The sequence below is a fragment of the Parasteatoda tepidariorum genome, chromosome X1 (assembly GCF_043381705.1).
Source record: "Parasteatoda tepidariorum isolate YZ-2023 chromosome X1, CAS_Ptep_4.0, whole genome shotgun sequence".
NCBI lineage: Eukaryota > Metazoa > Arthropoda > Arachnida > Araneae > Theridiidae > Parasteatoda > Parasteatoda tepidariorum.
In genome coordinates this window covers 56,018,831-56,040,877 of record NC_092214.1, presented here as the reverse complement: position 1 = coordinate 56,040,877, position 22,047 = coordinate 56,018,831, and the positions used below count along the sequence as shown (strand labels likewise).

General features: G+C 28.7%; 1 protein-coding gene across 2 annotated transcripts in view; it reads right to left on the bottom strand.

The window, feature by feature from the left end:
• LOC107448939 (neuropeptide F receptor-like) overlaps window positions 1-22,047 on the bottom strand; it is a 193,887-nt gene that overhangs the window by 43,496 nt on the left and 128,344 nt on the right. For both annotated transcript variants that reach the window (XM_071187611.1, XM_071187612.1), the window contains exon 3: window positions 8,388-8,426. The gene's annotated coding sequence lies outside the window, so the exon portion shown is untranslated. The remainder of the gene's footprint in view (window positions 1-8,387; window positions 8,427-22,047) is intronic.

The window sequence follows — 22,047 nt, the reverse complement described above, 5'->3', positions numbered from 1 at the left end:
ATTTTCAAATTAAGTATATTTTTATTAATTGCTTTTAATTGAAGTTACTTCGTCGCGATGCAATCTTCTAATGAAGTTACATCGTTAGAATTTTCTTTCTAAAATTGTGGTAAAAAAGCCCGAGCCCCATTCAATCAATTGTATAGTTTACGTAAGGAAACATTTCCTTAACTTTACGGTTTTGAAACCACTTACAACTGGTAAGGGGGAAAAACCGTGAATACAAAACTATATGGTTTTGTAAACCTTTACATCTAGCATGGTTTTAATGAAATTTAACCCGATACTGGAGTTGCGTTATGTTAGGCGTTTCGTTAGACAATTGACATTGGTGTGTAATTGTAGTTGAGTTTTGCGATCAAATGAACTGTGGTTTAATTAGTTTATCTGGTATTACCATCTATTGTGAGAGATGGAAAATAATACTTTTTTGTGTCCAGAAGTTCTGTGCTATGCAATCCATGAGTGGTTAAAATTTTCTTATTCCAATAGTCCAGGTTCAGCGATTGAGGCGTGAAAGGCACTGAGAACTCTTCATGCATTGAAAGAATGGAAGAAATATCATGATGTAAACTCTAGGATTCGAAACCAGTTCAGCTAGTCCAGAGATGGACATATTAGCCCTCTCCACTAAAGTATGTGCTCAGCTGTAAAGAACTAAGTGGTTTCATAAGGTGGATTTAGTTGGCACGAATAAAATTCTGGTGTTTAACCGTATTAGTTGAAAAAAGTTAACAGTGTGACAGTTATCAGTTTAAGTGCCTTCTATTCTATGATTATTTGACTGTTGTATTTGAATATAGTAAAATAACAATGAAATAAATTGTTACTTAGCAATTTTTCCGAGAAATTTATAACTGTGTAAGATCATACACTTCCAAAAATGTGGTCATCCCCCCATAAAATTATGACTATTTAGAAAAAGTGTGTTTCTGAGTCAGAATCCTTAACTTAATATGTTATCAACACATACTAGTTGGAGTAATTTATGGTCATTTAATATGATTGCATATTAGTTCATGATAATCCAATCATGAGGTTAAAGTTATTGAGTTGTTTTTTTATGCACTTTCTAAAAATCGACATCATAAAACTACTACTTATAAGAAAACTATTCTAATACTGTTTTTCTGTTGTAAAACATTTCTGAAATCTTTCAACCTCAAACTATTTCATTTAGGAAACAGTTAGGTTGCTTTTCCTCATAAAAAATAAGTTTCACATGTTATCCTAAAAGATACATTGCAGTGCAAAGAAATGTTTTTACAAATTCACTAAAATTACAAATCTTTTAAAAGAAACGCTTTTATTCTAGAAATATTTTTTTCATAAAAATAACCTTGGAAAAACATTTTTGGAGTAAAAATAGGTTTCAGCTTCTTGAGTACGGAAGCTTAACGTGCACTTTGTCTTATCAAAATGTTTTTTTTTCACGATTTGTTATCTTAAAACATTTAGCTATAACAAATAGTTAACTACAATTCTCTTTTAAAATATTTAAATTATTCTAATTTTTTAATACATCCAGACAGTGATTTACTAAGCCTTTTAAAATCAACCGATACAAGAAAAAGTCTCTAATTAATTTGTTATGCTGAAAGCAATTTATTTAAATCTGCTTTACTTTAATTTGAATAAATAAGCTTCTGTATGTGATGGTTAATGCAAATAAAATTAATTGAAACTCTCACTATATTTGACTTACGGCATTTAAACAAATCTCTTAGTAGATATTTTTTTCCCTAAAAGGAACTGTCATTTGCTTAAGTACCTATCTTGACATAAATAACGGATTTCCTATTCATGTATTCTATTTCCATCTCCGATGTTAGAAAACATTTCCACAAATTTCTTCTTCGCAGTACTATTATTCTATATTTGAAATGACTTTTCCATGGAATAATTCTGCTTACTCTGCCTTTAATTGTCTAGAATGGGACATACGTTTACTAATATCCACTTGAATAACATTAAAACTGCAGGAAAATATTTTTCTTATTTTGATATTTTGTACAAAGATATTCTGAAACAAATGCGGATCTGCGAAATACTTGTATTTAGATATTGAAATGTGTTCCCTAAGCTGCAAGCTAACTCTTGTTTCAGTTCACAGATTTTGTTTATTTCCGTTTTCACTACGTAAAAAAAATATTATATTGAAATATTATATTCAAATGGACAAGCAACAAATTAAAATAAAAAATTTTAAAACCATATATTTTAAACTCCGAAACCGAAGAAGAAAATTCTGGATCAAGAATTTGGACCAACTAGCCTTCGTGGAAAACTTTTTGATAGAATTAAACTGCATTTACGACACACGGAGAGAGAAAAACACGAAATTTTCTACGGTAAAACCAATGGTAATGAAATTCTAACCCATTAATGCGTCAATCTCTGAGGATACTTTACGTCAGCACTGTGGTTAGTCAGAGGCGGGAGTAGAATTTGATTCTAACCAGGGTCACCTCAAGAGTCGAAGGCCCTATCCTCTGAGCCATACCGGGTTTTACATCAAAGTTTAACAAAACTTTTGTTAAATATTGATAAGTGTGATACCACAATTTGCATTACATACTTATTTTCCATCCTTTTTAAATATCTTTCATTACTTAAGCTGATTTTTATTAATAGAAAAAATACATTTAAAATAAATCAAAGACTTAATCTTTTAATACGAACATAAAATATTTATTCTTCTTTTGCATAGATCAATGTAACGAATACTTTTTATTTCATTACTAATGCAGACTTATTAATTCACTGTCGCCTCTAATCGAAAACAAAAATCTATTTATAACTTTTTATTCTAAATTTCTAGCAGCTAAATGTTTCGGTTGCATGGTTGTAATAATTCTCATAAATTTGTTGGCGACTCGTGATCGCCAAGCTGTTCTTTTAAACCCAATATTGTTATGCTGGTTGGCTTTGTTTTGGCTATGTTATAATTTGATAAATCACCAATTTTGGATCTCCTACCCATACTTTCTATGTCTGTTAGGAATAATTATATTAACTTTTAATTTCAAAATTGTGGAGACTGGGAGTGCCCTTCCGGGCCTCCCCAGTCTCAATTTCTAACCGTCAGAAATGATATTCTGTATGATCTGTATGATATCTCAATAAGAGGGTATTCTGATTTCATCCCTTTGAGGGATTTCTTTTTTTGGATGAAGAAATGGCCATTCTCTATATCACCAATTATGCTTAATAAAATCTAAATTTCACTAAACAATTTGTATATTCTTTCCTGGAAACTGTATAAAGTTATTTTCCACTATACGAATATTGGCGGCTACTGACGGAGAACAAAATTCCGCCATAATAAGAAAGTATTCAAAGTATTCAAGCATTCAAAGTATTAGAACAGTTGTGCTTCAAAGGATAAAGCATTCGCGTCCCAATAATGTGACCAAGGTTCGAATCCCAGTTGTGGCAGGTTGATACGAATTATTCTCCCGGTTTGGACCGAGCATAATGCTGATGTAAAATATCCTTAGTGGAAGACTGGTCATGGATTATAATCCTCTTGACATCTTAATATTACAAGACCTCCTTCTGTGAAGTAACAAACTTACACAATCTCTAATTAGTGCAGTTATGAAAATGTGTTGTCACGTGACTTTGAGTTTTTGATAAGTTTCTATTTGTGCCATGTAAAATATGTAGTAATTTATGTAATCTTTGCTCTGAAAATTTGTGTTGGTATTTCTGTTAATTTTCTTTTGGCAAGATAATCCATAAAACTTTTTACAAATCAATTCTTGCTCAATTTCAATTAACCTCAATTTCATTTGACCTATTATAAAGTATAAAATTGAAATAATAACAACTTATATTAGTGTTGTCTTTTGAATATTCGTAATAATGTTTTTTCGGGATAATTCATAAGTTTTTCTATAATAATATTACTCATTTATTTCTATAATGAGATAATATTACGATATCTTAATATGTAAAATAACTAAGTCTCACAATCTATAACTAGTGTAGTAATGAAAATGTGTAATAAAATGTGATTTTGGGTTTATGATAAATTTAAAAGTTGTGCTTATATCTTTGTCAAAATAGCATATTATCAGTAACAACTTCACGATTCTCAACCTCTCTCAAACTTCTTGCTTGAAAGAAATTAAATAAAAGCTATTTAATACTTAAGGTGACTTATCCTTACAAAAAGCAATGTTATACTTTAAATCTTGTCACTGTAAAGATTTGTAAGATTAGTTACATATTTAGCAATGTCATTCATCCGTTTTACATTAATCTGTTGTATAACTTACCTGATTTTATATAAATACATACTAACTCCGTATACGGATAATGTCCTCCGTGTAAGGCAAATGCGGTTTAGTCTCTTAAAATGTCCTCTACGAAGGTTAGTTTGTCCTGATTCTTAATCTCAGAGTTCCCCTGTCTTGTGCGTTGGGTTTAAAAGTATGGTTATGGAGTTGAACATTGATAGTCGTAAACTCAGAGCAGAAGGCACTCAAATGGGGACAAAAGCATTTCACAGGCATTCTTACTGCATAAAAATGGCAACCTACTTGCCAGACTTAAATCCAATGAATTTTATCGTTTGGTTCATCTGTGAGACAAGGTGAAAGGTTTGGTGTTTTGCTTTGATAGCCCTAAAATATTCATGTTCAAGGAATGAGGCAAAATTTCTGTAGCTGAGATTTAGCTTTTAATAAAAAAAATTTAAAAAGATGTGATATGTTTACAGCTTTACACAGAGGCTGAAGATGTCTCTGAAAGTATGTTACATGCAGTAAATTTTTTATATTCGAGTGATAATTTGGTTGTGATGTGCTATAAGAATTAAAAGTATAGACTTAATGATATTTTCATTCATTTCATAAGTCCAAGTTATCATTCATAAATTCAAGTTTAGTTCAACATTTATAAGCCCAAGTGCTTATTTATATGGGCGTTGTGACGGGGATCCTATAGAGGTATGTGTGTCCGCAAAAATTATTCAAAATTTGGGAAATTTTATAATATTATTTAACTTTTTCATAAAAAAAAAACTCCAAAATTTGCCGGTTTAACTAAAAATTTATATATAATTGAACAACATATTTTTTTTTTTATATTCTAAAAATAAATAGTTTTTAGTTTGAAGAGGTTTTATGAGTTTGAAAAGTAAAAATGAATAAATATAATGAAAAAATTCATAACATTCCTTGACACTAGCAAAAAATGCACAGTATAATGTCTTACATGAAATAAACTATTTAAAAACAGAATTACCCTCTTCGCCAAAATATTATTTTCACACTACACCTATAATTTATTTGACGCTTTGGTTTTTTACCTTGATATATTTCTTTTCAAAATTTTCTAAATTAGAAATATCTTTGTTATTAGCAGCAATACTTTTCCACAATTGGTATACGTGGTTTGTTTCTTTAGAATAGGGAATGACTTTTTTAATTCAGATTCCATTTTTAAATTAAAATCAACTGTAAAAAATAACGTGTACACTGTAAAAAATTCAGAATTAAATTACGGTATACAGTATAATAACTTTTTACCGTAGGATACTTTTATTTTTGCAGGAATATTTATTTAATTAGAGTAATTCAATTATTTTGCAGCACTTATTTCTGTTAAATTTACGGTATATCAGATTTTTCGTTTCGTAACAAGTTCCGGTAAAAATGGATTTTACAGAAAAAACTACTGGCACCCTGCCGGTACTTTTATCGTAATTTAATCCAGATTTTTTACAGCGAGTGACAAAGCTAAATGCTGATGGATAGTTTATATTATGAATAATAACCTTATTATGATTTTATTTCACTTTATTTAAAATTTCACTGCATTTTATAGCATATGTTAATACATATGCTATAATCAAATCAGAAACGTTAAAAAGGCTTCAATAACGTTTGCAAAAAAAGTGATTTTATGTTATTAATAAAAATGTTTCTGGGGATCTTAAGGCTTAAGTTCTTTTTCTTTTTAACGTTTTAAATTATAACAAAGGAATATTTATAATCTAGTATGCTTTTAAAATAATTCAATTTTTTGCAGATTGAAAATTTCCTACGACTGGGTTTAATCACCTCTGTTTCATTTAACTACGTATTCCTCTAAATAATAAATGTTAAATTACTGTAGCTAGGAGTAAATATGTTTGAAATGTTCTTGAGTAATGAATTTATCTTCATACCAAAGTAGTGATCTTTTCAACAACAAAAAAACTGAATATAGAAAAGAATCAGACATTTCATCTAAAATAATATAATAATACTTCTTAAAGAAAAAAAATATTTCTTTCACGTTAAATTTTTTTAAAATATTTTTTTCAGTTTCTGCATGGTAATTCATTCAGTAAATTTTAAAATCATGCGTTATAAAATTGCAAATCATCTAAGTAGAACATGCTTCAAGATGAAGTTCGAAATTTCTAAAGCTAATTAAGTTTCGTCAAAAGCCTTTAATTCAAATTCAAATGAAAATTTAAGCTGCATACTAAAAAAAAGACTTTTCCGGTGTTTTTACATTTATAATTCACATTTTTGCAAAGCCAAATCTCATTTAGGAAAATCAAGTAGAATATAAAGTAGTAGTATTTGACTATATCAACCTTCATAAATTATTTTTAAACAATAATTTGAATTGCTTATTTAGTAAAAGGTAGTTTTAAATTGTAACTTTTTACTGATTACTTTCACTTTTAACTACTAAATAAAGAAGGACAAGCTTAATATAGTCATACATACTTGAGTTTCTGTTTCTGAAATTCATGAAATATTTTTAATGTTACTATGTCTAGGAACTATTGAATAATTAATTATTAGATCATTAATAATAGCTTGCCTTGAATCCTCTCAAAAATGCAGTCGTTTTGCGTTAAAAACGTTTTTCATTTGATGAATACTTCTTTGAAATTTTGTTACATTCTTAATTCGAATACTTTAAATCCATGATTCCTTAGACCACGGATTAAAGACTGTTTATTCTTTTAAATTTGCTTTTCAGTTTTGTATTTTTTACTCAATGTTTATTAATAAGAACAGTAGTTTTGAAAACCAGAATTCCCACTAAAAAGTTGCTGCAACAACGAAAAGAAAATCGCTGGTTGAAATGCCGTAAATTTTGGCTTCATTAACTAAAATATGTTTTTATTTCTTTTTTTACCAGGAATGTCATTACCATGCAGCATGATAATTTTACTAGAAATTTGTTTCCGTGTCATATAAAATAAATAACAATAAATAAATATTTAATGCCATAAGTTGTCACTGCTGGCTACAATTAGATATTTAAGATTCTCTGTGATGTGAATAAATAAAATATTTCTAATAAACGTTATAAATGTTTCTAAACGTTATAAACGTTTCGAAATGTTATAAATGTTTCGAAATGCATCTAATGTTTGTTATTATGCTGAACTGATTAACAACAATCTCAAGTTGGTAGAAGTTTAGAAGTTTTTAAAATTTCATTGATAAAAAATACAATTTTGTACTAATTTGTTGTCCTTGTACTGACTTACGTATTTTTATGCGTCTGAGATTGCCATCTAGATATGTATTCATTGCTTTAACAACTCTTTTATGGTTAGTGCAATAAAATAAAAATAAGTCGATTGATCTAACAGTTTGATTCATACACATCTATGCGTGAAACCAATCAACCTTGAAAACTATTAGTTCCATTAAGTGATTTAATTTTTATTTTATTGTAGTTATCACAAAAATGTACAAGAAAAAATTAAAACAATGCACCACTTCTCTCTATTAAAAAGTTAGAAGAGTAAATAATAAATAAAGTATAAAGCTACATACGATAAGTAAAATACTGTATTTTTTATACAAAATATATTAACTATTAATCTGACAGACATTGATTTTATCACAATCTATTCCGCGTGAATAAAATATAAAAAAAGCAATAACACTCTCGTCCACATGGTAACGTGGAACAGGAAGTTTTCTCCTTATTTTTAAATCTTATGTGACTAAAAAACATCAGCTATCCAAGTAATGTAAAAATCAGTTATTACATTGCAATCACTCTTTCATAATTTAAATTTTGCAAGTCTGTGTAACAAAAAACAAAACTGATTCCTTTTGTATCCCTCACATACATACGCCCGATAGAAAGTTAGTTATAGTAATTACCACCATTGATTTAATTAGACAATCCATTAAATTTTCATAAGTTTTCACCTGAATGGAAATCGTAAAATATTGATGCATAATTTTAATTTCAAAATTTTATCTCCATCAAAAAATAATAAAAAATACCTTTCAATTGGCAGATTTGTTACAGATCAGAGCATTTAAAGTTATATGGTATATTTACCCATTATAAATGGTGAATTTATTACTATATTAAATTTTAAATGCAAAAAAAAATAATAACTTACTAACTTCTTTGGATTTGCTCCTTTAACTGACTGAGCAGATAATCTGAAAAAAAAGAAATATATCAAAGATTTAGGCTTTGACTTTTTGTTAAGAACAAAGTTTCAGTTACATTTAATACTAAATTTTTACTATAATATTAAATTTAGATTACACTTATTTCTTTTTAACATAGTTAAAAAAATGCATGTCCTCCGAATAATCCTTTTAAATGACGAAACTTGGAATTATCAAAGTGCAAACGATCCGAAGTTGCAAACGATTAGTGTCAAACTTTGAAAATATTTCTAATATTTTTATCAAAACACTTTTACAAAAATTTATTCCTGAATCAACAAAATGTAAGTAACGATGAACTATACTATAAAGAACTTGGTTCCAGAAAATACGATAACATTTCGAAACTTTCCCATCATTTATTAAATAAATGGACGAAAAAATGATATCGTGTTACTCTTTAGTTTAATTTTTTTAAGAGAACAAGTTTTAACGTCAAAAACTGAAAACTGAAAAATAAAAGTACATTTGCAGTTTTTAAAAATTTACGACAAAAAACTAACTTTTAAGAACTTGAGATAATAGAATGATTTTAAAAGAAACAAATGGAGAATTCTCCTAAATCTTTAGGAATTTTATATATTGTGCTCGAAATGTTGGAACGAAATACTCAGTTTTTAAAAGTCAAAGTTTAAAGTTAAGAGCATTATTTAAGGATGATATGTGTATATATATATATATATATATATATATATACAGGGTGTCCCAAAAGGTCGTTTACAAACTTAACATGCTGGTCTGTCATATCATGATGAACAAGATTTACATAGGAACTTGTGTCCGAAAATTAAAACTGNTATATATATATATATATATATATAAGTATGTATATATGCTAAGGAACTGTTGCATTTGTTACATTTTTCGGAATAATTAATAATAGACGTTGATTGATGAAATGAAACTAAGTACGAATTTAGTTGAGACAATGTGCAATAATTATTATGTAAAATAGTTCAGCTATTGGTATGTCGAAAAATAATAAAATTAAAAATAAAAAAAATGCCATTGGGTGATTTCTCAACAGCCCTGAAAAATTGGTCGTCTTGCCAGTATGAAACACAAATGAGTACCCCAGTAAGATGTGTAATTACCTCGGACACTATTGCACGTCTTGCATCCGTTATTTATGCTGTCCACTAAACTATCGAAAAGCCTTTGTGGGATATTGTTCCACCTCTTTCTCAAGGCGGGTTGCAGCTCTGGCGCGATTTGGAAAGACGTGTTCTTTGTGAAACACGTCTGCCAATGGGAACCTAGGCATATTCTATAGGATTTAGGTTCGAAGAATACACAGGCCATTCCTTGCATACGGTCAGTATCTTTACTCTCTAATGTGTCCTAAACCCCTAGAAAGACAATCCAGAGCCAGAATAATCTCTCTGCAAAACCGCTACGATGTAACGTTATCTCAAAGATATGAAGCGGTGTTCAGCCATTAAGCTTGACGCTTGCCCAAACCGGCACGTCCAGTGGAGCACATAGGATAAACTCTATCAGGGTTAAACCCCCCTATCAGGAATGAACCTGATACCTGAATAGGTTTAAACCCTAATAGGTTTAAAACCTACCTTGAATAGGTTTAAACCCTTCCTTGAATAGGTTTAAACCCTAATAGGTTTAAACCCTATCAGGGTTTAAACCTATTCAGGGTTTAACACTCCCCCTAAGAATTTCAAGCCAGGTTTTTTTTTCAAGGTTTTTGTAAACCGTTAATTTAATTACCTGAAATTTATTTATACAAAAAAATGATCTTAAAATTAATTTTTATTTGAGTAAGTAAGTTAAGTATTCTTTTTTATTGTGTAAAGAATCTCTAAACAGAATATATTGTCAGAACAGATCGACAGGCTTTCTCCTTTCTTTGAACCCTTTTCATTTTTGAGAAAGCGAATACACTATGTGGGAGGGAGACAAACTATTTTGAAAAAAAATGCAAGTGTAAAAGAAGGGACTTGGAGTGTGGAGCAGGGTTGATATAGCTCATCATTGTCCACACAATTATTCATCAATTTCTCTCATTAAGTGAAATGCAACTTTGGGCATGATTCAAGTGGTAAAACATGTCTTTACTTAACGCTCTTCTTAGATTTTATTTAGCAATATTAGAGTAATAAAATTAGAATATTTTTTTTTCGAATTTCAGGCACTGAACTTAATTCGCTTCACCTTAGATGCCTTAGAAGATGCCAGAGGTGTTACTCATTTCGCGTTACCCAGTGGGCACCAGTGAACCAAAGTCACGGAGGCGAGTAACATTGCCCACGCCACACTGTCACAAACCCGTTTATAGGGTGGGCCACATTCACACATCACACACAACAGAGGACCACACAAGAGAGAGAAACATCCATGCTTAGATCGGGATTCGAACCCGCAGCCAATGGCTTCGCAGTCTGGCACGCTAACCACTTGGCCACCTGGCCGGCATAATTATAATATATTTCTCTGCAATATAATTAGAAGAAAAGAATTGAATCACTTTAATTCGCTGATCTGCTTTTATAACAACGTCTAATTATAAAGTTAGTAAAGAAAAAAAGGGGAAAATATTACTGAGGTAGCATGGTTTTTAACAAGAAAAAATAACGTTCAGAATGAATTTTTAAATACTGGTTGTCAAAAAGTCAGATACCATAGCCCACAGCGATACCCAGTGGTAAGACTGTACAGTCCTCAAGAGATTTGCATTTCACCAAAAAGCTTTCCTTTAAGGGGGTGGGACATGATTATGGATTGTATATTGAATCTAGAAAACAGGTGTTGGATTTTTCTAAATAGCTTTTGAATTTCAAAAAAGATTTTAGAAAATGCTTAGATAAATTATGAGCAGACTGATTAAAAAAATTAATTTAGAGGACCATTCGAGAAAAATCAAAATTAGATCACAGGTAAAAATATTTTTTGAAAAGACCCATTTATAAGAAACCATTAAGAACTTCTTTAAAAATCTTATTTGTGCCTTAGTCTCCATCATTTTATTAGGTATTCAAATCAGTAATAAGTTGAAATAAATTGGGAATCCAATAACTAATACTGGTAGACAATGAGAAATAATATTCCTGCGGATATCAAACAAATAACATTTTATTGGATGAATTTTCAAATGATTCCAAATTCAACGAAGTTACTAAAGCAAATCATTATTGATAACGCGCGAAAATAGTAATGAAAATAATATCCTTGAAAAGATTTTATGATTTAGATGAAAATATTACCGATGAGTTCATTTTGTAGCTCAAATATTTGGCATTTTGTAATAAAAAAAGGAAAAAAGGTCGAAAGTTTGGACTCATTAATGTTAATTTTACTTTTTGTATATTTCACCATATCTCACGAACTTTTCAAGCGATTTGAAAAAATTTTCACGCAATTATAAAATTCGTTTATTCAACAATAATTCAATGCAAAAAATTTTTTAATAATTATTTATTATTTAATTACGAATAGTAGAAAAAGTTTTGAAATTTAAGATATACAAATTTTTTAATCATTTCAAAGTTATATGGCAAATGTATTGTTATATGGAGAAATTTGCACGAAATTGTTCGAATAGTTCCTAAGAAATTGAATTTTAAAAAAGTCGTACAGTTAAATTTCGATTTCTCAGGAATCTTTCAACCAATTTGGTTCAAAGATTTTAAAAAATATTTTTTTTTTTAAAATATAAAATTAAATTCCTTAAAAAGATTTAAAAATTTGTATATCTCGCAATTCAATTTTTTCGACCATTATTGAAAAGAATAGAACTGAATAATTATTAAAAATTATTTTTTTTTCAAGAAATTATCTTTGGATAAATTAATTTAATGATTGTGTTCAAAAATTTTTCGATTCTCTTAAAAAGTTCTCGAGATTTTGCGAAATACGCAAAAAGTAAAATTAGCATTAAGGGATACAAACTTTGGACCGCTCTCCTGCCCACTCTATTGGGACCATATTTCTCAGATTGCAGCTACCCTCTATATTTTGGGGATCAGAAATCTGCAGTCGTCAAAAAAAGGTATGTTTAATCAGAGAAATTACATTTTTATGGCTCATTTCGTAACTTAAAATATCGTATACACTAATTAATTAGCATATTTGAGGTCAGCCTCTCAAAACATAGTGAGTATCAGTCTCTAGAACGTAATGATCTGATCATACGATCAAAAGTTAGTTAAGGTAACCCTTTTTTAGCACAGAATTAGGTTATGATCTTGAGTTTCTCGTATTAAGATTTTATAGAGTATCAGGTAAAAAAATGAAATTAGACTATTTAACCGAGTATCACACCAGATTCATCCGATAGGAATAATCACGTAATTCTGTATAAGTTATAATAATTTATATCTTTTATACGAAGAAATAAAAACATATTTTTCTTTCTTCACGCATAAATGAAAGAATCATAAGAAAAAAAATCTTGTAAAACAAACTAAACTATAACCTGAAAAAAATTACTGCTAAACAAATCATGACAATTTTTAATGGCAGAATGATAAAGATAGTTTAAACCTTAGAAGATAAATGCCAAATTAAAAATGCACTTGCAATGCCTTTAAAATCTTAAATCTATCAAACATTGTAAATGAAGATATTTCAGCTAAAAAACACATTCCTTATGAGCAATGAAAATAAATACCTACATAAAAAAAGAGTATTCAAAACCTTCTAACCAATTAAAGAAAGTTACAATTTACATTTAGCTACAATTTAAAGTTTTAGCAAAAGAGTATTAAATTTGTAATAAAATCAAATTAAAAAAAAGAAAATCTGAAATATGAGACGATATTTTAAAATATTGGGAAAAAGAAAAAAATAATTGATTTTAACGAAAACATTTTTTTTCCTGGTTTAGAAATAAAAGTAAAATAAATAGTATTACATTGTTCCCAATTCGGACAGAAATAATCTTTAAAACAAAAAAAAACATTTTCATCACAGAGAAAAAAGAAACAATCCCAGTTTCAGGTAATCAATACTACTGTATTTATAACTTCTAGAATAAAGTTTTATGCCATAATGTAGAGTTATTGTAATTAAAGTTTTAAAACTTCATTTATTTGCTCTGAGTATGAAAAAATGTAGTGATGCAGAATACTTAGTCTAACATTTAGCAAACTTAGAAAATTTTCTTAATCTGGAATGTTTCCAAAAAAAAAATAATAAATTTGTGACTGAAGTTTCTTAAAAAAAGCAGCTAAAGTGGAAGCATCAGAAAATTACAAATAATCGCTTTTAGTTAATAAATTGCTCTTTCGTAAAAAATACTTTTGCCACTGCTGGTTATCGCCACATAGCAAATTTAAAATTATAAAACAGAAATCTCTTTATTAGGGGAAAGGAAAGAATCTGATGTTTAATGATAATTTCATGCAAAAACTATATTTAGATTCGGTAAAATAAAAATTGAAGTTTTATGCGTTAAATTAAATAAAGCTCATCCAAAAATGCAAGCTCCAATTTCCGACGTAGAATGCGCTTGATCTTACAAATGCCGGCAGGAAATTATTGGATTTTTTCTAAAACGATAATAGTAAAAATCGTTATTATATTAATCAGAATCAGAAGAGTTTTTTTTTTAAAAAAAAGCACCAGCATACAGAAAATTATTCCTTGAACTTTTTCCTACTCATATTAAATATTTTATATCATTCAAATGTCAGCTATATTTTCCAGATGGCAAATACCGAAATTTTCAAGCTCGCCCTGCTGAGTGTTAAAAGAATTTCTTAAGTTTATGTTATTTAAATGTTTTGTTTTACGAGATATCGGCAAATATTTATGCATTTCATATGCGATCCTTTTGTAAAAATCCAACCCAGTTTGATCTGGTTTCAAATATTAAAAAAAGACAAACAAATACTTGACATCCAGGAATTTGAATTTCAAAACAATTTTTTTAGTGCTTTTAAACAGAAAACTTGAATCCACGCTCATTTTAAAATAATTCTTTTTGTCAAAAACAATCTTCGTATACGTTAAGTAAAAAAAAATATTTGAGTTGTTTCTGACAGAAGTAGATTGGGTTTACATTGAATTTCGTAAAATCAGTTAATAGCGTCAACTATATTTTGGAGTTGAATTAAGTTCCTGCAAGAGCGACTAAATGATTTTGAACTTTTCCTTTATTCAGAAGTTAGACTCAATATTTTATTTATTTGTTAAAATTTTTTAAAGATAAAACAGTTTTATATAATGCGGAAAGTTTTGATCTGAAAATGACTGTTTTTGATTTAAATCGAAGTGTTAAAGAAGTGGGTAGACTTCAAAAATACAAAACAATTTGAGAAAAAACGATCTGGCATGAAAACTAAATGCCTTCTACATTATAGAGATGAGACCCGAGTCTGGGTCTGACAGGGACTTGGACTTGTTTACTTAAAAAACACTTTAAGACTCGGATAGGCTCCTTATAAAATTTTCATTAACTTTTTTACTATTATAAAACAAATATTTGGTTCAGTTATGAAGTATAAAAAATTTTAAAAATATAAGATATACAGCGAGCTGCTACTTCTGATTGGTGCTTTTGCTTTTTGAGATTAAGACTAATAGTCAAAAGATTTTTATTTAGTTTATTTTGTTTTTATTTTTTATTTTGGTAATTTTGGAGTTTCTGTCGATATTATACTAGGTATTACCAATAATATTATAATTGCCAATTACAATGTACTACAGCAGTTTATTAAAGTAAGCAATATAGGCTCATTGATGGAAAAAACATTTTAAAAAATAATTTTTAATTCTTTTCGTAAAATATCTAAGTTCCAGTTTACCCTTTCAAGAAGAAAAATAATGTTCTGAGAAATTTAATTCAAATTGTTATTAAGTTTTTCAACTGGTCCTATATATATTATCATGTTTACAATCTCTCCATTTTCGATTTATTTATTCGAAGTTTTCTTGCAACCATACATTTTCTCTTGTATACAAAAAGGAAATGTTAAAACAACAGCAACAAATATAACGTATATTTTTGAGCCTAGATACAATTTTTCCTTTAAAGGAACATGTTTAAGAGGAACCATAACAGCATGATAAATAAACAAAGATCAAAACATAAAAAGAGAGTTATAGTCAAAAGTCTAAATATTTTCTCCGACCTTTTTGTTGCGATTCATATGAAAGGATTTAATACGGCGGTAGGGAATCATATGGTCCATGACCTCACCAAGATTACAGAGAAAGCTTGAAGCTATGTTAGAGCCGTATAGATACATCAGAAGGATATCATGAACCATAGAGACTCAAAGTCATCCATAGTTTTATGACTGAGCTATTTTAGGATATGTATTTTTCCAAACCTCTTTTTTTTCTATTTTTAATTTTTTTTTACCCTTCATACACTATATTTTTAACTATATCATTACTATGAATAAAAGTATTTTCGGGTTTAGAATATGTTTGCAATATCATAGTACCCTTTTGACCAACAAACTGGCATCATCGTTTTTATTCTCATTTGCTTCTGCACCGAGAAAAAAGTATGGTCAATATTACCAGAATATGGTAAAATTTAAATTGTTTCCGGTACTATATGAGAACACCCAAACCTCTGTGCTTTTATCAAAAAGTTTCGGTAATGATTTTGGTAAAATTGACAATAAAATATGATTTTATAATATGTAATAAAACTTAGTAAATGTGGTGAATTTCGGTAATTTTGTCATGATACCTTACAGCATGGCATAAAAAACTACTTATTTGGTTAAATTTACTTTGCAGTTTTGTATTTTTTTACTAAATGTGTAATTGTGAGAATCAGAATTACCGATAAACAGTTATCATGTGAAGGAGAAAGTTACGAAATAAATTATTTAAGTACCACATATTTTTTGTTCTATTGTCCAGAATTACGACTTTCTTTAACATAAATGTCATTACCATTTAGTATGATAATCTTACCAGAATTTTTTCCTGCGTGTGAATTGTAAAATCTTCTGTAAAATATTGTTTTTCTTGATATTAAACAAAATAAGTAATAACTGTGTTGGGAACTAGGTGACCCTTAATAGCTTCTTTTAAGCATAGGTCACATTTTCAGTTATATTTTATTTTTGCTTGAAAATTAAAGATAAAAATAATAAGTTTCACTTAAAAAATTTAAAATTTGCAGTACTTAGAATAAAGTAAGAATCGCTGAAAACTGATTTTGGATTTTTCCTAAAATATGTTTCTCCAAAAATTTTAGTTTTCTCTTATTAATTTTTTTACTTGACTAGTCTAGACGGATAACGCATTAACAATAATATACAAATTTCAAATAAGGTTTCTTATGATATTCTAAGAGTAATGGGAATATAAGCTATGGCAGTAAATAATATTATATTTATTCATCATTATGAAAACATTTTTATCTCGTTTCTAGTACTATCCTTTCTTTTTAAGTAGAAATAAGAGCAGTTACCATAATTTCTTAAATTGTATTATAAAAATAAGTATTTTAAAGTAAAATGAAAGAACGAATGAAATTTTAATAGGTGGATGTTTTTACAGGAAGTAATATTTCAATAAGCTTTCTTTTTTATTGAAGGCTATTTCCATATTATTATGCTTAAATTTAATCCTTATTAAATATATATACCAACATTATTTATTTCATTATTATAAAAGACATATTCTTCTAAATGTATATATTTTATAAATTTAGAGTTACTTTGCCTAGCAAAAAAGCTCTTAAAACTATTTCATTCAAAGTTGAATAAAAAGTATTGAGCTTTCATTTTTCTCATATTATACTAGTAATGATATTTCTTTGCAAAACTTCTTCACTGAATTTTTTTTATAAGAATAGTAATACTTAATAAAAAGGGAAAAAGTTATCAATTTAAACTTACATTTTTCATAAAAGAAATACATTTGTCTACGTTTTAATTTTTCAATGTCAAGCTCAAATTCAGTCATTTATGATTTTATTTTATTTGAGAAGATTCCTTTAATTATAATGTAAGGAAACACATTAAACTTAATATAAAAAAATAATCCAAAAATTACGATAGCCATTTGATTTTTTTAAAAAATGAAAATTTCACGAAACTTTCTTCATTTCTGACAAAACAGTTTCCTGGTATATGCTCCGAGTGAATGATAGTGACAGTTATTTCGTCAGAGTGATGAAATAACAGAGTGATGATGAGTGATGAAATAACACTTTTTTGAGGAAATGAATTTCGTCTAAGGAAAAGAAATATTTCGTCATTCTAGTTTCGATTTTCTACTCTTCATTCTAGTTCAACCACAATGCACTGCGATGGAGTTCCGAGTTGCGGAAACATTTTCGTGACATATAAGAGAGCACGTTTCGCATCAAATCACGTGCTTTTGTGACGAAATGATTTCCAAAATAATGAAATATGGATCAAGGATTGATGAATCGTCAAAATTGTGAAATTTATTTTCGAGAGTGTTTAAACCGCTAAATATAAGATAATTTTGTACCATATTAGAAAACTAAGAGAGCTGTAAAATTAAATATAATTTTACAGCTCTCTTAAATATAAAGGTTTAATTACAATTTTTTAACGAGTTTAATATTTATATTTCCTTATACTCAAACTTTCATTTTACACTTGTGTTGTTACTTGTATTTGCTTAGATTTAAGACAGATTCTATTAAATATGTTTAAAAAAACTTTTAAAGGCAAAAATTCGATTTTTCTTTTTACATTTTCTATTATCTCGAAATTTGAAATTTTTTTAAAAATGTCTGAAAGAGGACATTTTCATAAATGGTTTCCATTCAGCTCAAAATAAATTTACAAAAAAAAGGAAAAACGTTAACTCACATTTGTTCGAGTTGAACTTATGTAACTTGTTTTTCCTTATTCTAATGCTATAGCAACTACTTTAATGCCACTTAGTTTATTGCACAGTCTTATAAATTTTATATTGTACTACTTTGTTTTTATTTAAAGAATGCAACTCCAAAACATAATTAAATATTTAATAAAAAAATGCTTAGCATCAACCTGTTGAAATAATTCGACCATATCAACAAAATGATTACCTGCTATATGAAGTAAAAAAAACAGTCGTATTGAATTTCTACAATATTTTTGAGACATATTTGGGCCAGAAACACCAGTACTGAATCTAATAAATCGACTTATAATAGTTTAACTAATAAATAGTTAAGAAACTAATAAATCGACTTATAATAGTTTAACTTCCACAAAATGATGGTTCAGTTTAAAGTTTCAAAGAATAATGTACACAGTATTATAATTCAAAACACTGGCTGTAATGAAGTAATGAGTAATTATCAGAGCATGAGGGAAATTTTAAACTTAGAAATACTTTTTTTCCGCAGAGAGAGAGAGAGAGAGAGAGTACTAAAAAAATGGCATTTTCTAATTTAGATAGTCTTCAAATTGTGAATATCAATATACAGTTTTTTTTGTAATTATTATAAACTATCTAAATTTAAACTTTTAAAATAATCTTCCATTAAAACAGTAGTTAACTCCTTTCAAAATAATGAAATATTACGGATTTTTAAGATATTATATACCTTATAATTAACAACTCTCAAGCACAAGCGCAATTATCGGATTTTTGACGAAAATTCTCTATGTATTTATTAGTATCGGAAAAATGCTTTATGACAAGAACTAATATTTCTCTCGATAATCTGACTTCGTCAATATTAATGAAAATCATTCCCATAAAACGATAATGCGATGAGAGATTTGCGTGCGAGAAAAGAAATAATCCTTATTTCAAGGGAAAAAAATACGCCATAAAGAAACCCGAGACATATTTAGTGTTCTACTATTCATAATGTTTAGTTTTCCACTATCCATAATGCTAACAGAGACATAAATATTTCACCATTTAGAAATTTTCTTTTTCTTTTTTAGCAGCATTCATAAAAAATTTACAGCTTTCAAAGCATTAAATCTAATCATTTCTAAATCATTTCATGTTTATTAAAGAATAACCTGTTAATAATTTTAAGAAAATGGTTCTCAGAATTTGCTAACTTCAAATATGATAAAAGAGAACATAAACTTTTTTTTATCTACTGAAAGATAGCTGTCCAAATACTAACAGGAAATCCATAATTTTTTTTATATACGACACTCAATTTTACAATTTGAAGCTTGTGAGTTATTCGCTTGTAAACATTAATAATAAGTGATTTCAAGACGTTTGAAACTTTAAACCTTTTTATTGTAATCCCGTCGCATAACATTGCACAGAATGAAATCGCATATTTCGGTAGAAAAATAGGAATGTTTTTGAAAAGAATTGGATCGCTCTAAAGAAGAACTACACTGTTCCTGAGAAGAATTAAATTTCACTTAATTGTAAATATATAGCAGAGATAGAGAATTGAGAGATTGAGATGAGAGATTGAGATGAGAGATTGATCGCAGAATAAAAAAACAACATTGTTAGACTAAGTGCATTCTCCTTCTCTTTATGTACTCTCTTTTCTGCTCTATTTCTCATACTTTTTTTAAAAGTCATTGTTGAAAAAAAAGACAAATTGGCAATACTAAATCAGCGTAAATAATTCCTATTTTCTCTTTGTGTAAAGGATATACATGAAAGCTACCGACTATCAAAAAATGCTAGATACCCATTTACTATCATCTGTAAGGAGAATTTGAGGCCAAATTAGACTTTCCTGAAAACAATGTCCTCATTTACATTTCAAAATTATCACTGGAGGGGTTTTTGGATAATATAGTGCATTCACGGAATGGCCTCTCCTATCTTCTGATCTTAATCCCCAAGAAAACTTAGGGGAAATTTTCAAATTTTCAGCAGACGCACTTTCAGTCTGTGACTGAATATAAGGCTGACATCATAGAAACCTGAAGAAATATTGATGATATTGATGCTCCATGGCTTAGTATGTGGTACGCAACATCATATATTTCATATAAAGGCATGAAGGATATATTGACAATTAACAGCAGTAGCTTTATTACGCGGGGGAGGCACTCTTTCTCTTCCTTTGAAGATATTCAAAACTTTTTCCTGTCAAAGGGGGAGGGCTAAAAATAAGTCCCTCCATCTAAATTTGTGCTTAGATGCTGACTTACATTGGTCGTCTGGTTCACATTGGTTTTGTTTACGTCTATTAACGGTATAAAATCAAGATGGCCCAAACGCAGAGGCAGACAAACAAAAAAAAGGCCTCGAAATGAAGCTTTATACAGCTTTGTGGCACTTAAAATATTTTAATTTTGAAAGTGCAATAAAAGTAGAATTGCATTTGTAGATCACAATAATAAATTTTTGCATTTTGAAATATATATTATAACATATTATTTTGAAACAATTATTGTGCTGTTGTTACCTCTAATATCGCTTAGAAAAGCCTAGCCCGCCAGCCATTGGACTTAATTAAAATATATTAAGTCAGAAAGGTTTGTCTTTTATTTGACAAGAATGCACCGTAAGGATGAAAGTACGTCTTAGCTCAGATCCCCATGGATAGATGACAGTGCCATTCTTTCTTGAGGTCATTTTAATTTAGACATAGATCTAAAGGAGAAGGAACTTTTCTCAAGATCCACGTACCCGTGGTGCATCTCAGAGACTGACCTAAGGACTTTCGGAGTTTTCTCTTAAGAAACCCCAGCCCCCCTGAACCGGAATTCGATTCTCTAACCATTGTGCAACTGTTTTACAAACATAAAAATTCCCAGTATGTTGTAATAGATAAATCTTAAAAAAATTGTTTTAAAATGTAAAAAGAATTATATTTAATTATTGTTTGATGTAATTTCTGTCCCCTAGCAACAATTAGTAATCCCTAATATTAAAAAAAGGAACGTTTTTTTACTTACGTTTTTTTAAAGTACGTTTTTTTTAATATTTATCGCACACATGCACTTAAAATTATTGAAAAAAAATTCTGCTCTTGATATGTAAATTAATGAAATGAGTCAGGAAATAAGACATTAACTATACATTAGGTATTAAAAAATTAACTAAAATGTATAATTTTCTCAGTAAATGCATTCGGCAGTTTCTTCGTCAGTCAAATTTCATCGTACATTTTGAATAATCGAAGAATTTTATTTTTTTTGTTAATATTTTATTCTATAACCTACGTTTAACAGCCGACCCAATACTGAGTTTACAACTATCACTGTTTAACAATTGCAATTTTAAACCTAACTCAGAAGACAAGGGTACTCCTGGATCTAGAATAAGGAGAACCATCGTGGTGGACTTTTTGATGGAACTCACCCGCATTTGCGTTATATGTAGAGGAAACCTGTGAAAAACTCCCACGGTTAGCCCAACAGCAACCCATGATCCGTCTACAACTGAGGATATTTCACGTCAGCACTATGGCTGGTGTGAGCGGGATGCGAAATTCATATCGACCAGCCATTGCTGAAATTCGATCCTGTTTCACCTCATTAGGAGTCGAGTGCTCCATCTCCTGAGCCACTTTGTCTTTTGTTTATATTTTAACAGGATTTAATGCTCTTAATACTGACATAATTTTTCCAACAAATATTAAAAAATACTGGATGGGTCAATAGTGTCATATTTAATCTCCATAACATAAAGTTACATTAGCATAGTAATAAGTTGCTTCATCAAATTTGCTTGAAGCTAAACACGAAGTAAGCTTCATATGTTATTTTATATATAT